We start from the raw sequence: 11,856 nt of genomic DNA, 5'->3' as shown, positions 1-11,856 counted from the left end.
GATTACTTCATAGCAATTTAATTATAGAAATAAAATAAAGTGCTTCCAAATATTTGCATCAATCTCAAACATTACATCACGAAATTGGATGGACGCAACAATATTCTCCATGGATATGGTTTATTTATGGAGCAATGTTAGGTTATTAAATGTTCATATATTTGCATAACATTCTAGGGGGAAAATGGATGGACAGAGCAATCTTCGCCATGCATATGGTTTATTTATGGAGAAAGTTTAGGTTATTAAATGCACATATATTTGCATAACATTCTAGAGCGAAAATGGATGAACTCGGCAATGTCCACCTTTAATGCTTTGGTGTACTGTTGCATGGCCATGGAAATGTGATTGTTTAGTGTCCACTGTATGGATCTACAGCCTGGGTTTCCTTGGATTCGGAGTAGTTCGCTAGTGTATCTTCTACACAGATATGGTTTATTTATGGAACAATATTAGGTTAATAAATGTGAAATTATATTATGCATTTCCAAGTTTCTCATGTGTGGTTTTTGAAATTTGGCCATTAATGCACCCAAAAATTAGAATCCTGAGACTTAATGTTCATTGTCAACTTTCATTTATTGTCAAAATTATAAATGACCAGATAATTGGCTGAATTTCTTACTAATATTTTGTTACTCCTCTATATATAGAAAGGAACAATATGGCTAGCAAGTGCCAGTTAATTCTTGGATCAGCACATCCATACTGGGCCTCCAAAACCACTGATTGGTTAAAGTAATTCAAGTATGTGTGCATGGAGAAGTATACGGAACATGTGTGCATCCTAGTGCCACTCCCGATACTTCTCCTCATTTGCTTTGTTGTTCATGTTCAATGTAAGTAACACGATATATGAAGAAGAATTGTTTCCATATACTTAATTAAATTGTTTATTTTATGGTGACCATGTGTTCTATCTAATATTTGTGCAGGTTAGTGGAAAACTTCTATGTTGTTAGGAAAATCTAGAGATGATACCCCACGCGTTGTTGTGGGAATTGGATGCAGTATTTCTATGAGATTTGGCAGCATGAAAATTTAATATTTTGATTAGCAATACTAATAACTGAAACTAAAATACATATGATTTTTTATATTTTATTATTATATAGGTATAGGATATTTGTTGAATATGAATAGCATGCATGTGGATGTTAAGTTGTCAGTCTTTTCTAATGTATGGTGGCGTGGTGATTTGGCATAGTTGCATGTTGAGAGAATTAAAGTTAGTGGAGCATGCAGGGTAGCATGATGAGTTAGTATAGCTGCATGTCAAGATAATTGAGTTAGTGGGGATCAACTACTTAGGTATATAGGATGTTGTTTGTTGATTTGTTATTTCATATTTTCCTTTGTTTTTCATAGTTACATCCATAATACATATATATATATATATATATATATATATATATATATATATATATATATATATATATATATACATTGCTCTAATTTATTTATTCTCTAGGTGGGAGAATTGAAGACATAGGTAACAGGAAGATCAATCTACCATATGGATTGGGTGGATCACGTAAACAATTTGGAAAACTGAAGGACCAATGTTGATGTTGTTTAGTGAGTCCAATCCCCGGTGAAAACATTTGTTACGAGACACCTAAACAATGTCATGAGAATTGCTGAGTTTGAGTTTTGAGACTCTTAGATTAATCAAGAAAAAATAGTCATTGATCTTTGAGGCACCGTTGTAGTATATGTACAAGACATTAAAAACTACTTTTCATCATGATTATTAGCATATCAATCTCCACAACTTCGGTCTCGTATATCTTTAGTCGCTCTAAAAAACCATCATTTTTCTATCTTAGTTAGTCTCGTGTTACTATCCTCTTCTTTAACATTTTGCACTTCAGTTTGACACTCTTCTTCTCATCCTAAAGCCATAAGGCTCTCATGAGACGAACATTTGACTTCAATTACTGAATTAGTGACTAAAGAGGTCTCAATTTTTATCAAATTGGAGAATAAACATTTTTTTTATCAATCCCCCCCCCCCCCTCCCGGAAGAGAACTTTATCTACCAAATTTGTGAAGGTCTACTAACAACTAACTCTTCTCGGCATTACAAATATCACTCATGGTCTTGGTCCAACCTCCCAGTCTGACTCTGGGGTAGTGCAAGCATGGTGACCTCCATGGGCCCCCACAAGCCAGGGGAGGGGCGAACCTAGTATGTGGCTATGTATACATATTGCTAGGAAGATGGTGCAACCCCCAACACACTTCACTGTTTGGAAGCATATAATTGACTAGATGAATGTTGCATACATTTGGAAATGTCAAAGCAAACTGGTTAATGAGATTATCACAGCGGGGAGTGGATATTTCACGTGAAATGGTGTTTCTTTGGGCGAGATGTTCTCTGTTTGACTGGATTTACCTCATCGTTTTTTTAAAGGTCTCAAAATGTTTGAATATGTGGGTGTGTGTTATAAGGGGAAAGAAATAAATTTTACTTGTTTTTTTAAGATTTCAACCACTTGTTTTCTGTGTATTAAGAAAAATGGATGGTATTCCTCATGAATTTTCATAGAAACACTCTATTTAACAACTTACAGAAATTGGCGGTACCGACTATTCTTTCTCAATATGCCTTAGGAGGGTACAAAATCTTATATCCCCTAGGTTGGGCCACTTACCTATCTTTGGGAACCTTGAGGAGGGTGATGACCGCCGATGGAAGGGTAGCCTGAAATATGAGATCATGTGGGAATGGGGCATAAAACTGCCAGAGGTGATAAGGAGAGCTTGGAATCGTGCACGTCCCAATGGTGACCTAGGTGAGGTTCCATCCTCTCTGAAGTCAGTCATGGGTGATCTTCGTAAGTGGAGCAAGGATAACTCCAGCCATGTGAAATTATAGAGAGAATCATTAAGACGGGAGCTTGAAACCTTGCAGCTTAATACTGGTAACCGGTTGCCTATCAGGCAGAAAATAGAAAAGTTGGATGACCTCGTATTACTCCTATAAAGGATGATGGAGTACCCGCCTTCCTAGACTTCCTCACAGCCGAGCTTGTTCTTGCCGTATGTTTTGGGGTGGCTTGTGGTGGAAGCCTCTCAGGGGCTCTCCTGGTCGTGATCTCCCACACATCTCGCACCCGGGCGACGCAGCTGGAAGGTCCATGACGGTTGGAGTGCTCCGTGCACCCGGGGCCACCATCGCTGGGCGGAGTTGGGCATGCCCGCCAGGGTGACTTGGCAAAGCCAAGGCCGGGCCCGCTTGCCGGTGTCCTGATCTCTCGCCGGGCTGGTTCGGGCCTCTCGGTGGCGCTTCGAGCCGTCTGATCTGCACAGATGGCTCGGGCCCGAGCTGCCCGGCTCGAGGCTCCACAACGGGTGCACCGCCAAGTCACCCACGGCCATCATCATTGGGTGGTGTAAGCTGCGCCCGCGAGTGGGGCACCGGGTGGTTCTTGCGCGACACATGGGTAGGCTAGGCACACCTGGTGACGTCCTTGCCGTGCACCAAGCTGGTACGGTCAAGACGGCAGGTGCGGTATGCGTTGCCGCTCTCCCTTGCGCGTGGGTATAGCTTGTTAGCACAGTACATTCCACGCGGAACTAGTTCGCTTGCTCCAGCTAGGCTCCCCATTCGTTTCGTGTTGGGCTGGTTCGGTTGCTCCAACCGGGCTCACCGTTCGTTCCACGTCGGGCTGATTTGCTTGCTCCAGCCAGGCTCATGGTGGCGCATGCAAAGTCGGCTCACGCCCAAGCATAGACAGGCAGGCAGCACGCACAAGCCTGCACGGGTGGTGCCACCGAGCAAGACGCCCGGGTACGATAACGCTGTCATGCGAGCCCGATTATGTGGGGGTTTTCCACCTTTTCATTAGATCGGTTGCCTTGTTTGGCGGCTGCATAAAAGGACGCACTCTCGATGCCTGCAAACCCTAACTTATTTTCTCGTCTCTCTGCATGGGTTGTGGCAGCCGGTGATAGTCTGTATTGGACGATGCCGACGAGGGTCTGGTGGCTCATCATGCTCTAAGGTTTGCATTTTGTTTGGCTTTTGTTGTGCCGGCTCTTTTCTTCACACTCACCGTTTTTTTCTTTCGTTGTGATAGGAAGTCTCATGTTGCTGCTGACGAGGTGTTGTCCAAGCAAGTCGTCAAGGGTTTGTTGGATGGTGGCACCGGGCAGCGGCTTAGCTCAACGCAGAGGGTTCGGGCGCTCCATGCGGACACCGCGAATGGCCGGTTCATGGCCACGATCACTAGTTCCGCGTGTAGGAATGGCGCAATCGCAGCCATCCTCAGAGGCGTGCCATGTCAAGGAGGATCTAGGAGTCGCTGAGGACGAGACGGAATAGAGGGGCGATTCTAAATGTTGTTGTTTTTGGGGATCTACTGCCATGTAAAAATTAATTTTACTAGTCGCCAACCCGTGCGCCCACACGGGTTAGTGTATTTTTAGATGGATGTATATAAGTTATACTTCTCCTAATTGTTGTTGTCTGCAATGTTTGTTAGGAACAAATATTTAAATAGTAAATTAATCACTGAAAATAATAAGACGCAACAATGCAGATTATCTACCTTGTGGCAGAAATGATCTACTTTAAAAGAATATTGATCATACAATTTACATACCAATTTGTTATTATAATATTTTATTGTCTTGTTATATTTTTTTAGAACTGATTGGTAGCTTTGTATTCACACTATATACATGTCAATGGAAAGAGAAGATAGTACACAACAACATGATAATATACACAAATATCTTCGATTCTGGATTTACTAACCGAGTCTCCCCGAGCCCTAAAATATTAGGTAAAATACCTTATTCTGTGAAGGATAACCATGTTTACCATCACAAAAAGTATAATATTTTTTATTCATTAATAGTGTACCTCAAAACCTTGTAAGACTGACACTAATATATTATCATATTGAACGAAAACATTGAACGTCTCCTATGAGATTTGTTCAAAAAGGAAAGAACAAAACTCATTTTGAAGTTTCAAAAAGATGTACATGTAGATGCATGTACTCCATAACTTTCAAGTTCTTTAAAATAAATGTTTATTTGTATGATACACTCAAAGAAAAATGCATGCATCGCTTGTACCTACTACTCCATCTGTCCCAAAATAAGTGTCTTGAGCTTAGTACAAATTTGTACTAGAAATAGTACAAAGTTGAGACACTTACTTTGGGACGGAGGTTTTGTACAATAGATCCATGCATTAGTTAGTTTTTTCTAACATCCAGCTAAAAACATTTTTAGTCAACTGTTATTATCAAATCTGAAGGAGCAATTTGAATTATTATTTTGGATTTTTTTGGCAATTTGGAGTCTGTAAGCAAAATGTTTGCACTCGTTAGTGTTTTAATTTTGTATGAAAGATAATGAAGAGAAACATGTAGAACAATTAGTTTTTTATCACAAATATGCACTAGTAGAAAACAGGGCTTTGGTTCGGGCCTGGCCAGCCCATTAGTCCCGGTTCTTCACGAAACGGGACCCATGGGGGGCATTAGACCCGGTTCATGAGCCCAAGGGGCCGGCCGGGGCCTCGTGGGCATTGGTCCCGGTTCATGAGCCCAGGGGGCCGGCCGGGGCCTCGTGGGCATTGATCCCGGTTCGTCTGGACCTATTTGTCCTAGTTCTAGGCACGAACCGGGACCAATGGGCCGCGCTCCTGGCCCACATCCATTGGTATCGGTTCGTGCCTTGAACCGATGTAGAAGGGAGGGGGGGCTTTAGTCCCGGTTCATGCCACGAACCGGGACAAATAATTTGCCTATATATACCCACCGCCACGACAGAGCACTCTGTTTTTTCTGGCCGGCGAGGGGAGGGCATTTGGGTGCTCTAGCTCACCTCCTATGCACATGAGGTGTTCGATGAAATGCCCGAGCCACACTAGTTAAGCTTTCTCCTCTCGAAGCTCTACCTCGGAGCTTCATTTTGCCCGAGATTTGTCTAGATTTAGCGGTCCGTCACGCCCCGTCCCCGTTTTCACCGCCGTTGATCGCCCGCGCCGATCTTGTCGCCCGCACCGCCATGGTGAGCCTCTTGTTCTTATCTTCTTTCTGATTTTCTTACTTTAGATAGATACTTGTCTGATTTTCTTACTTCAGATAGATACTTGTCTGATTTTCTTACTTTTGACACACATAATTATATATAATGCACGCAGATGAACCGGCAATGGATGTATGGTGACAGACACACCTCCGAGTACATTAAGGGCGTGCATAATTTTCTCGAAGTGGCTGAGGCAAACAAGCAGAATGGTTTTATATGTTGTCCATGCCCTAAATGTGGGAATACGAAGTCTTACTCTGACCGGAAAATCCTTCACACCCACCTGCTTTACAAGGGTTTCATGCCACACTATAATGTTTGGACGAGGCACGGAGAAATAGGGGTTATGATGAAAGACGGCGAAGAAGAAGAGGACGATGACAACTATGTGCCCCCTGAATACGGTGATGCTGCAACGGGGGGAGCTGCTGAAGATCAAGAGGAACCAGACAATGTGCCCGATGATGCTGCAACGGGGGAAGCTGCTGAAGATCAAGAGGAACCAGACGATGTGCCCGATGATGATGATCTCCGTCGGGTCATTGTTGATGCAAGGACGCAATGCAAAAGTCAAAAGGAGAAGCTGAAGTTTGATCGCATGTTACAGGATCACAAAAAAGGGTTGTACCCCAATTGCGAAGATGGCAACACAAAGCTAGGTACCGTACTGAAATTGCTGTAGTGGAAGGCAAAGAATGTTGTGCCTGACAAAGGATTTGAGAAGCTATTGAAAATATTGAAGAAGAAGCTTCCGAAGGATAACGAATTGCCCGACAGTACGTACGCAGCAAAGAAGGTCGTATGCCCTCTAGGATTGGGGGTGCAGAAGATACATGCATGCCCTAATGACTGCATCCTCTACTGTGGTGCGTACGAGGATTTGAACGCATGCCCGGTATGCGGTGCATTGCGGTATAAGATCAGACGACATGACCCTGGTGATGTTGACACTGAGCCCCGCAGGAAGAGAGTTCCTGCGAAGGTGATGTGGTATGCTCCTATAATACCACGGTTGAAACGACTGTTCAGAAACAAAGAGCATGCCAAGTTGATGCTATGGCACAGTAAGGACCGTAAGAAAGACAGGAAGTTGAGAGCACCCGCTGACAAGTCGTAGTGGAGAAAAATCAAGAGAGAGTACTGGGCTGAGTTTGCACGTGATCCAAGGAACATATGGTTTGGTTTAAGCGCGGATGGCGTTAATCCTTTCGGGGAGCAGAGCAGCAATCACAGCACCTGGCCCGTGACTCTATGTGTGTATAACCTCCCTCCTTGGATGTGCATGAAGCGGAAGTTCGTTATGATGCCAGTCCTCATACAAGGCCCTTAGCAACCCGGTAACGACATTGATGTGTACCTAAGGCCATTAGTTGAAGAACTTTTACAGCTGCGGAATGGAAACGGTGTATGTGCGTGGGATGAGCACAGACATGAGGAATTTAACCTGCACGCGTTGCTGTTTATAACTATCAACGATTGGTCCGCTCTCAATAACCTTTCAGGACAGACAAACAAGGGATACCACGCATGCACGCATTGTTTAGCTGACACCCAAAGTATATACCTGGACAAAAGCAGGAAGAATGTGTACCTGGGCCATCGTTGATTTCTTCCGACCAACCATCAATGTCGAAAGAAAGGCAAGCATTTCAAAGGCGAGGCAGATCACCGAAAGAAGCCCGCCATGCATACCGGTGATCACGCACTTGCTATGGTCAATGATTTACACGTAATCTTTGGAAAGGGTCCCGGCGGACTAGCTGTTCCGAGTGACGCTGGGGGACACGCACCCATGTGGAAGAAGAAATCTATATTTTGGGACCTACCCTCTGGAAAGACCTAGAGGTCCGCTCTTCGATCGACGTGATGCATGTGACGAAGAACCTTTGCGTAAACATGCTAGGCTTATTGGGCGTGTATGGGAAAACAAAAGATACAGCTGAGGCACGGGAGGACCTGCAATGTTTGCACAAAAAAGATGGCATGCCTCCAAAGCAGTATGAAGGTCCTGCCAGCTACGCTCTTACCAAAGAAGAGAAGGAAATCTTCTTTGAATGCCTGCTTAGTATGAAGGTCCCGACTAGCTTCTCGTCGAATATAAAGGGAATAATAAATATGGCAGAGAAAAAGTTCCAGAACCTAAAGTCTCATGACTGCCACACGATTATGATGCAACTGCTTCCGGTTGCATTGAGGGGGTTTCTATTGGAAAATGTCCGATTAGCCATTGTGAAGCTATGTGCATTCCTCAATGCAATCTCTCAGAAGGTGATCGATCCAGAAATCATACCAAGGCTAAGGAGTGAGGTGGTGCAATGTCTTGTCAGTTTCGAGCTGGTGTTGCCACCATCCTTCTTCAATATCATGACACATGTCCTAGTTCATCTAGTTGACGAGATTGTCATTCTGGGCCCCGTATTTCTACACAATATGTACCCCTTTGAGAGGTTCATGGGAGTCCTAAAGAAATATGACCGTAACCGCGCTAGGCTAGAAGGAAGCATCTCCATGGGCCATCAAACAGAGGATGTCATTGGGTTTTGTGTTGACTTCATTCCTGACCTTAAGAAGATATGTCTCCCTGAATCGCGGTATGAGGGGAGACTAACTGGAAAAGGCACACTTGGAAGGGACTCAATAATATGCAGGGATGGATATTCTTGGTCTCAAGCACACTACATAGTTCTACAGAACTCTACTTTGGTGACCCCGTATGTCGATGAACACAAGAACAGTCTGCGCTCCAAACACCCGGAGCAGTGCGATGACTGGATTACATGTGAACACATCAGGACTTTCAGCAGTTGGTTGGAAACACGTCTTAGAGGTGACAACACTGTTTGTGATGAGTTGTACTCGTTGTCCAGGGGACCATCTTCGACTGTATTGACTTCCAAAGGATACAAGATAAATGGGAATACATTTTACACGATCGCCCAAGATCAAGAGAGCACCAACCAAAACAGTGGTGTCCGATTTGATGCAGCAACCGAGAGGGGAAATGACACATATTATGGTTACATAGTGGACATATGGGAACTTGACTACGGACATGATTTTAAGGTCCCTTTGTTTAAGTGCAAATGGATCAATCTGTCAGGAGGCGGGGTACATGTAGACCCACAGTACGGGATGACAACAGTGGATCTGAACAATCTTGGGTACACTGACGAACCGTTCGTCCTAGCCAATGATGTGGCACATGTTATCTATGTGAAGGACATGTCTACCAAACCGAGGAAAAGAAAAGATAATGAAGCGAATACATCATACGATGAGCCAAAGCGCCACATATTTCTTTCAGGAAAAAGGGACATCTTGGGAGTGGAGTGCAAGACAGACATATCCGAAGATTATGAAAAGTTCATGAAATTCCTCCATTCAAAGTCAAGGCTGACCCAAGCATCCTGATAAATGATGAAGATTATCCATGGTTACGGCGCAATAAGGAAAGGACACAAGCGAAGAAAAATTGAAGACTTTCTCCACAACTATTATGATGATACCATGCCAACTTTCAACCTTTTCGTAGTTCATTCGAAATGTATGTTGTAACAGACAAGTTTTCGTCTCAAATCCTGATACTTCGAAAGAGATTGTCCGTTTTGTACATGAAGTGCATCCATTTTTTGTCGTAACCCTCTCAACTTTCTTGCACATGCTATGTGGATGAAATGATGATACCATGCCAACTTCCAGCCTTTTCAGAGTTCATTTGAAATGTTTTTCAATTTCAGGGTCTTATAGCTCAAAATAATCAGTAAATGCATGAAAAATAACAAATGAAGTCAGAAAGGGTTGAAAATTAATGGTGTGGCTTTGAATGGTGCATTTTGAACACTCAAAAAGTCAGGATTTCAAATAAGTTTTAAAAAATGAAATCCCTTTGTAACAGACGAGTTTCCGTATGAAATCCTAATACTTCGAAAGAGATTGTCCGTTTTGTACATGAATTGCATCCAGTTTTTGCCGTAACCCTCTCAACTTTCTTGCACATGCTATGTGGATGAAATGAAGATACCATGCCAACTTCCAACCTTTTTAGAGTTCATTTGAAATGCTTTTCAATTTCAGAGTCTTATAGCTCAAAATAATCAGTAAATGCATGAAAAATAACAAATGAAGTCAGAAAGGGTTGAAAATTGATGATGTGGCTTTGAATGGTGCATTTTGAACACACAAAAAGTTAGGAGTTCAAATAAGTTTTTAAAATGAAATCCCTTTGTAACAGACGAGTTTCCGTATGAAATCCTGATACTTTGAAAGAGATCGTCCGTTTTGTACACGAAGTGCATCCAGTTTTTGCCGTAACCCTCTCAAATTTCTTGCACATGCTATGTGGATGAAATGATGATACCATGCCAACTTTCAACCTTTTCAGAGTTTATTTGAAATGCTTTTCAATTTCAGGGTCTTATAGCTCAAAATAATCAATAATGCATGAAAAATAACAAATGAAGTCAGAAAGGGTTGAAAATTGATGATGTGGCTTTGAATGGTGCATTTTGAACACATAAAAAGTCAGGAGTTCAAATAAGTTTTAAAAAATGAAATCCCTTTGTAACAGACGAGTTTCCGTATGAAATATTGATACTTCGAAAGAGATTGTCCGTTTTGTACACGAAGTGCATCCAGTTTTTTCCGTAACCCTCTCAACTTTCTTGCGCATGTTATGTGGATGAAATAATGATACCATGCCAACTTACAAACTTTTTAGAGTTGATTTGAAATGCTTTTCAATTTCAAGGTCTTATAGCTCAAAATAATCAGTAAATGCATGAAAAATAACAAATGAAGCCAGAAAGGGATGAAAATTGATGATGTAAGTAGAAACCAAATAAAATAAATTAAACTTTAATAAAATATATAAGTAGAAATAAAATAAAATAAAATAAATTTAATAACATAAATAAAATTTATGGACCTAGAATTAACAAAGTATTTTCTATTCAAAACATTATAAGCAAAAAGAATTTTTCCTGAAATAAATAAAATAGCAACAATAAGTATTTTGTTGTAAGTAGAAACAAAATAAAATAAATAAAGCAAAAAAGAAAAATTAAAAATAGGAAAAATTAAAAAAATGCCACCTAATAGGCCATCACGCCCTGAATACGACTAGAAATTGATCCATGGGCCAGGATTCAGGCCCGCAGAAGGCCCAGCAGGTCCACAGGCATAGCGGTGCGAGATTAGGCCCAGAGGCCTACAGTTGAGAGGAGCTCAACGGAGCTGGCGGGGCAGGGCTTATAAACCGGTCGTGCCGCTCCTCGGCTAGCGAGGTGGGACTAAACATCCCACCGCACCGCGGCTTTGGTAGCAGGACATTAGTCCCGGTTGGTGCCACGAACCGGGACCAATGCACACCTTTGGTCCCGTTTGGTGGCACCAACTAGTACCAATGCCCTCCCTTTAGTCCCAGTTGGTGCCACCAACCGGGACCAAAGCCCTCTACTTCTTTGGGCTGCTGAAAAGAGGCCTTTGGTCTCGGTTGGTGCCACCAACCGGGACTAAAGGGGAACATTGGTTCCGGTTGGTGTGATGAACCGGAACCAAAGCCTTTGCTATATAAGCCAGCACTTAGGAATTTTTCAGATTTCCATCGTCAGTTGCCTCCCGCCCGACAACGCTGCGAGCTCATCCACGGCGCCGCCAGGCTGCCCCATCACCGTAGCCCGTCGCCCGTCGCGTCGCCCGTCGCCCATCGCCGTTGCCCGTCGCCCTCCGGCCCCCGAGCCCACGCCACCGCCTTCCGCCGCCCATGCCGTCGCCCGTCGCTGTCGCCCTCCGCCCCCC

Source organism: Triticum dicoccoides, chromosome 7B (assembly GCF_002162155.2).
Source record: "Triticum dicoccoides isolate Atlit2015 ecotype Zavitan chromosome 7B, WEW_v2.0, whole genome shotgun sequence".
Classification (NCBI taxonomy): Eukaryota; Viridiplantae; Streptophyta; class Magnoliopsida; order Poales; family Poaceae; genus Triticum; species Triticum dicoccoides.
The sequence above is the reverse complement of the archived record's forward strand: the minus strand, read 5'-3'. Positions refer to the sequence as shown.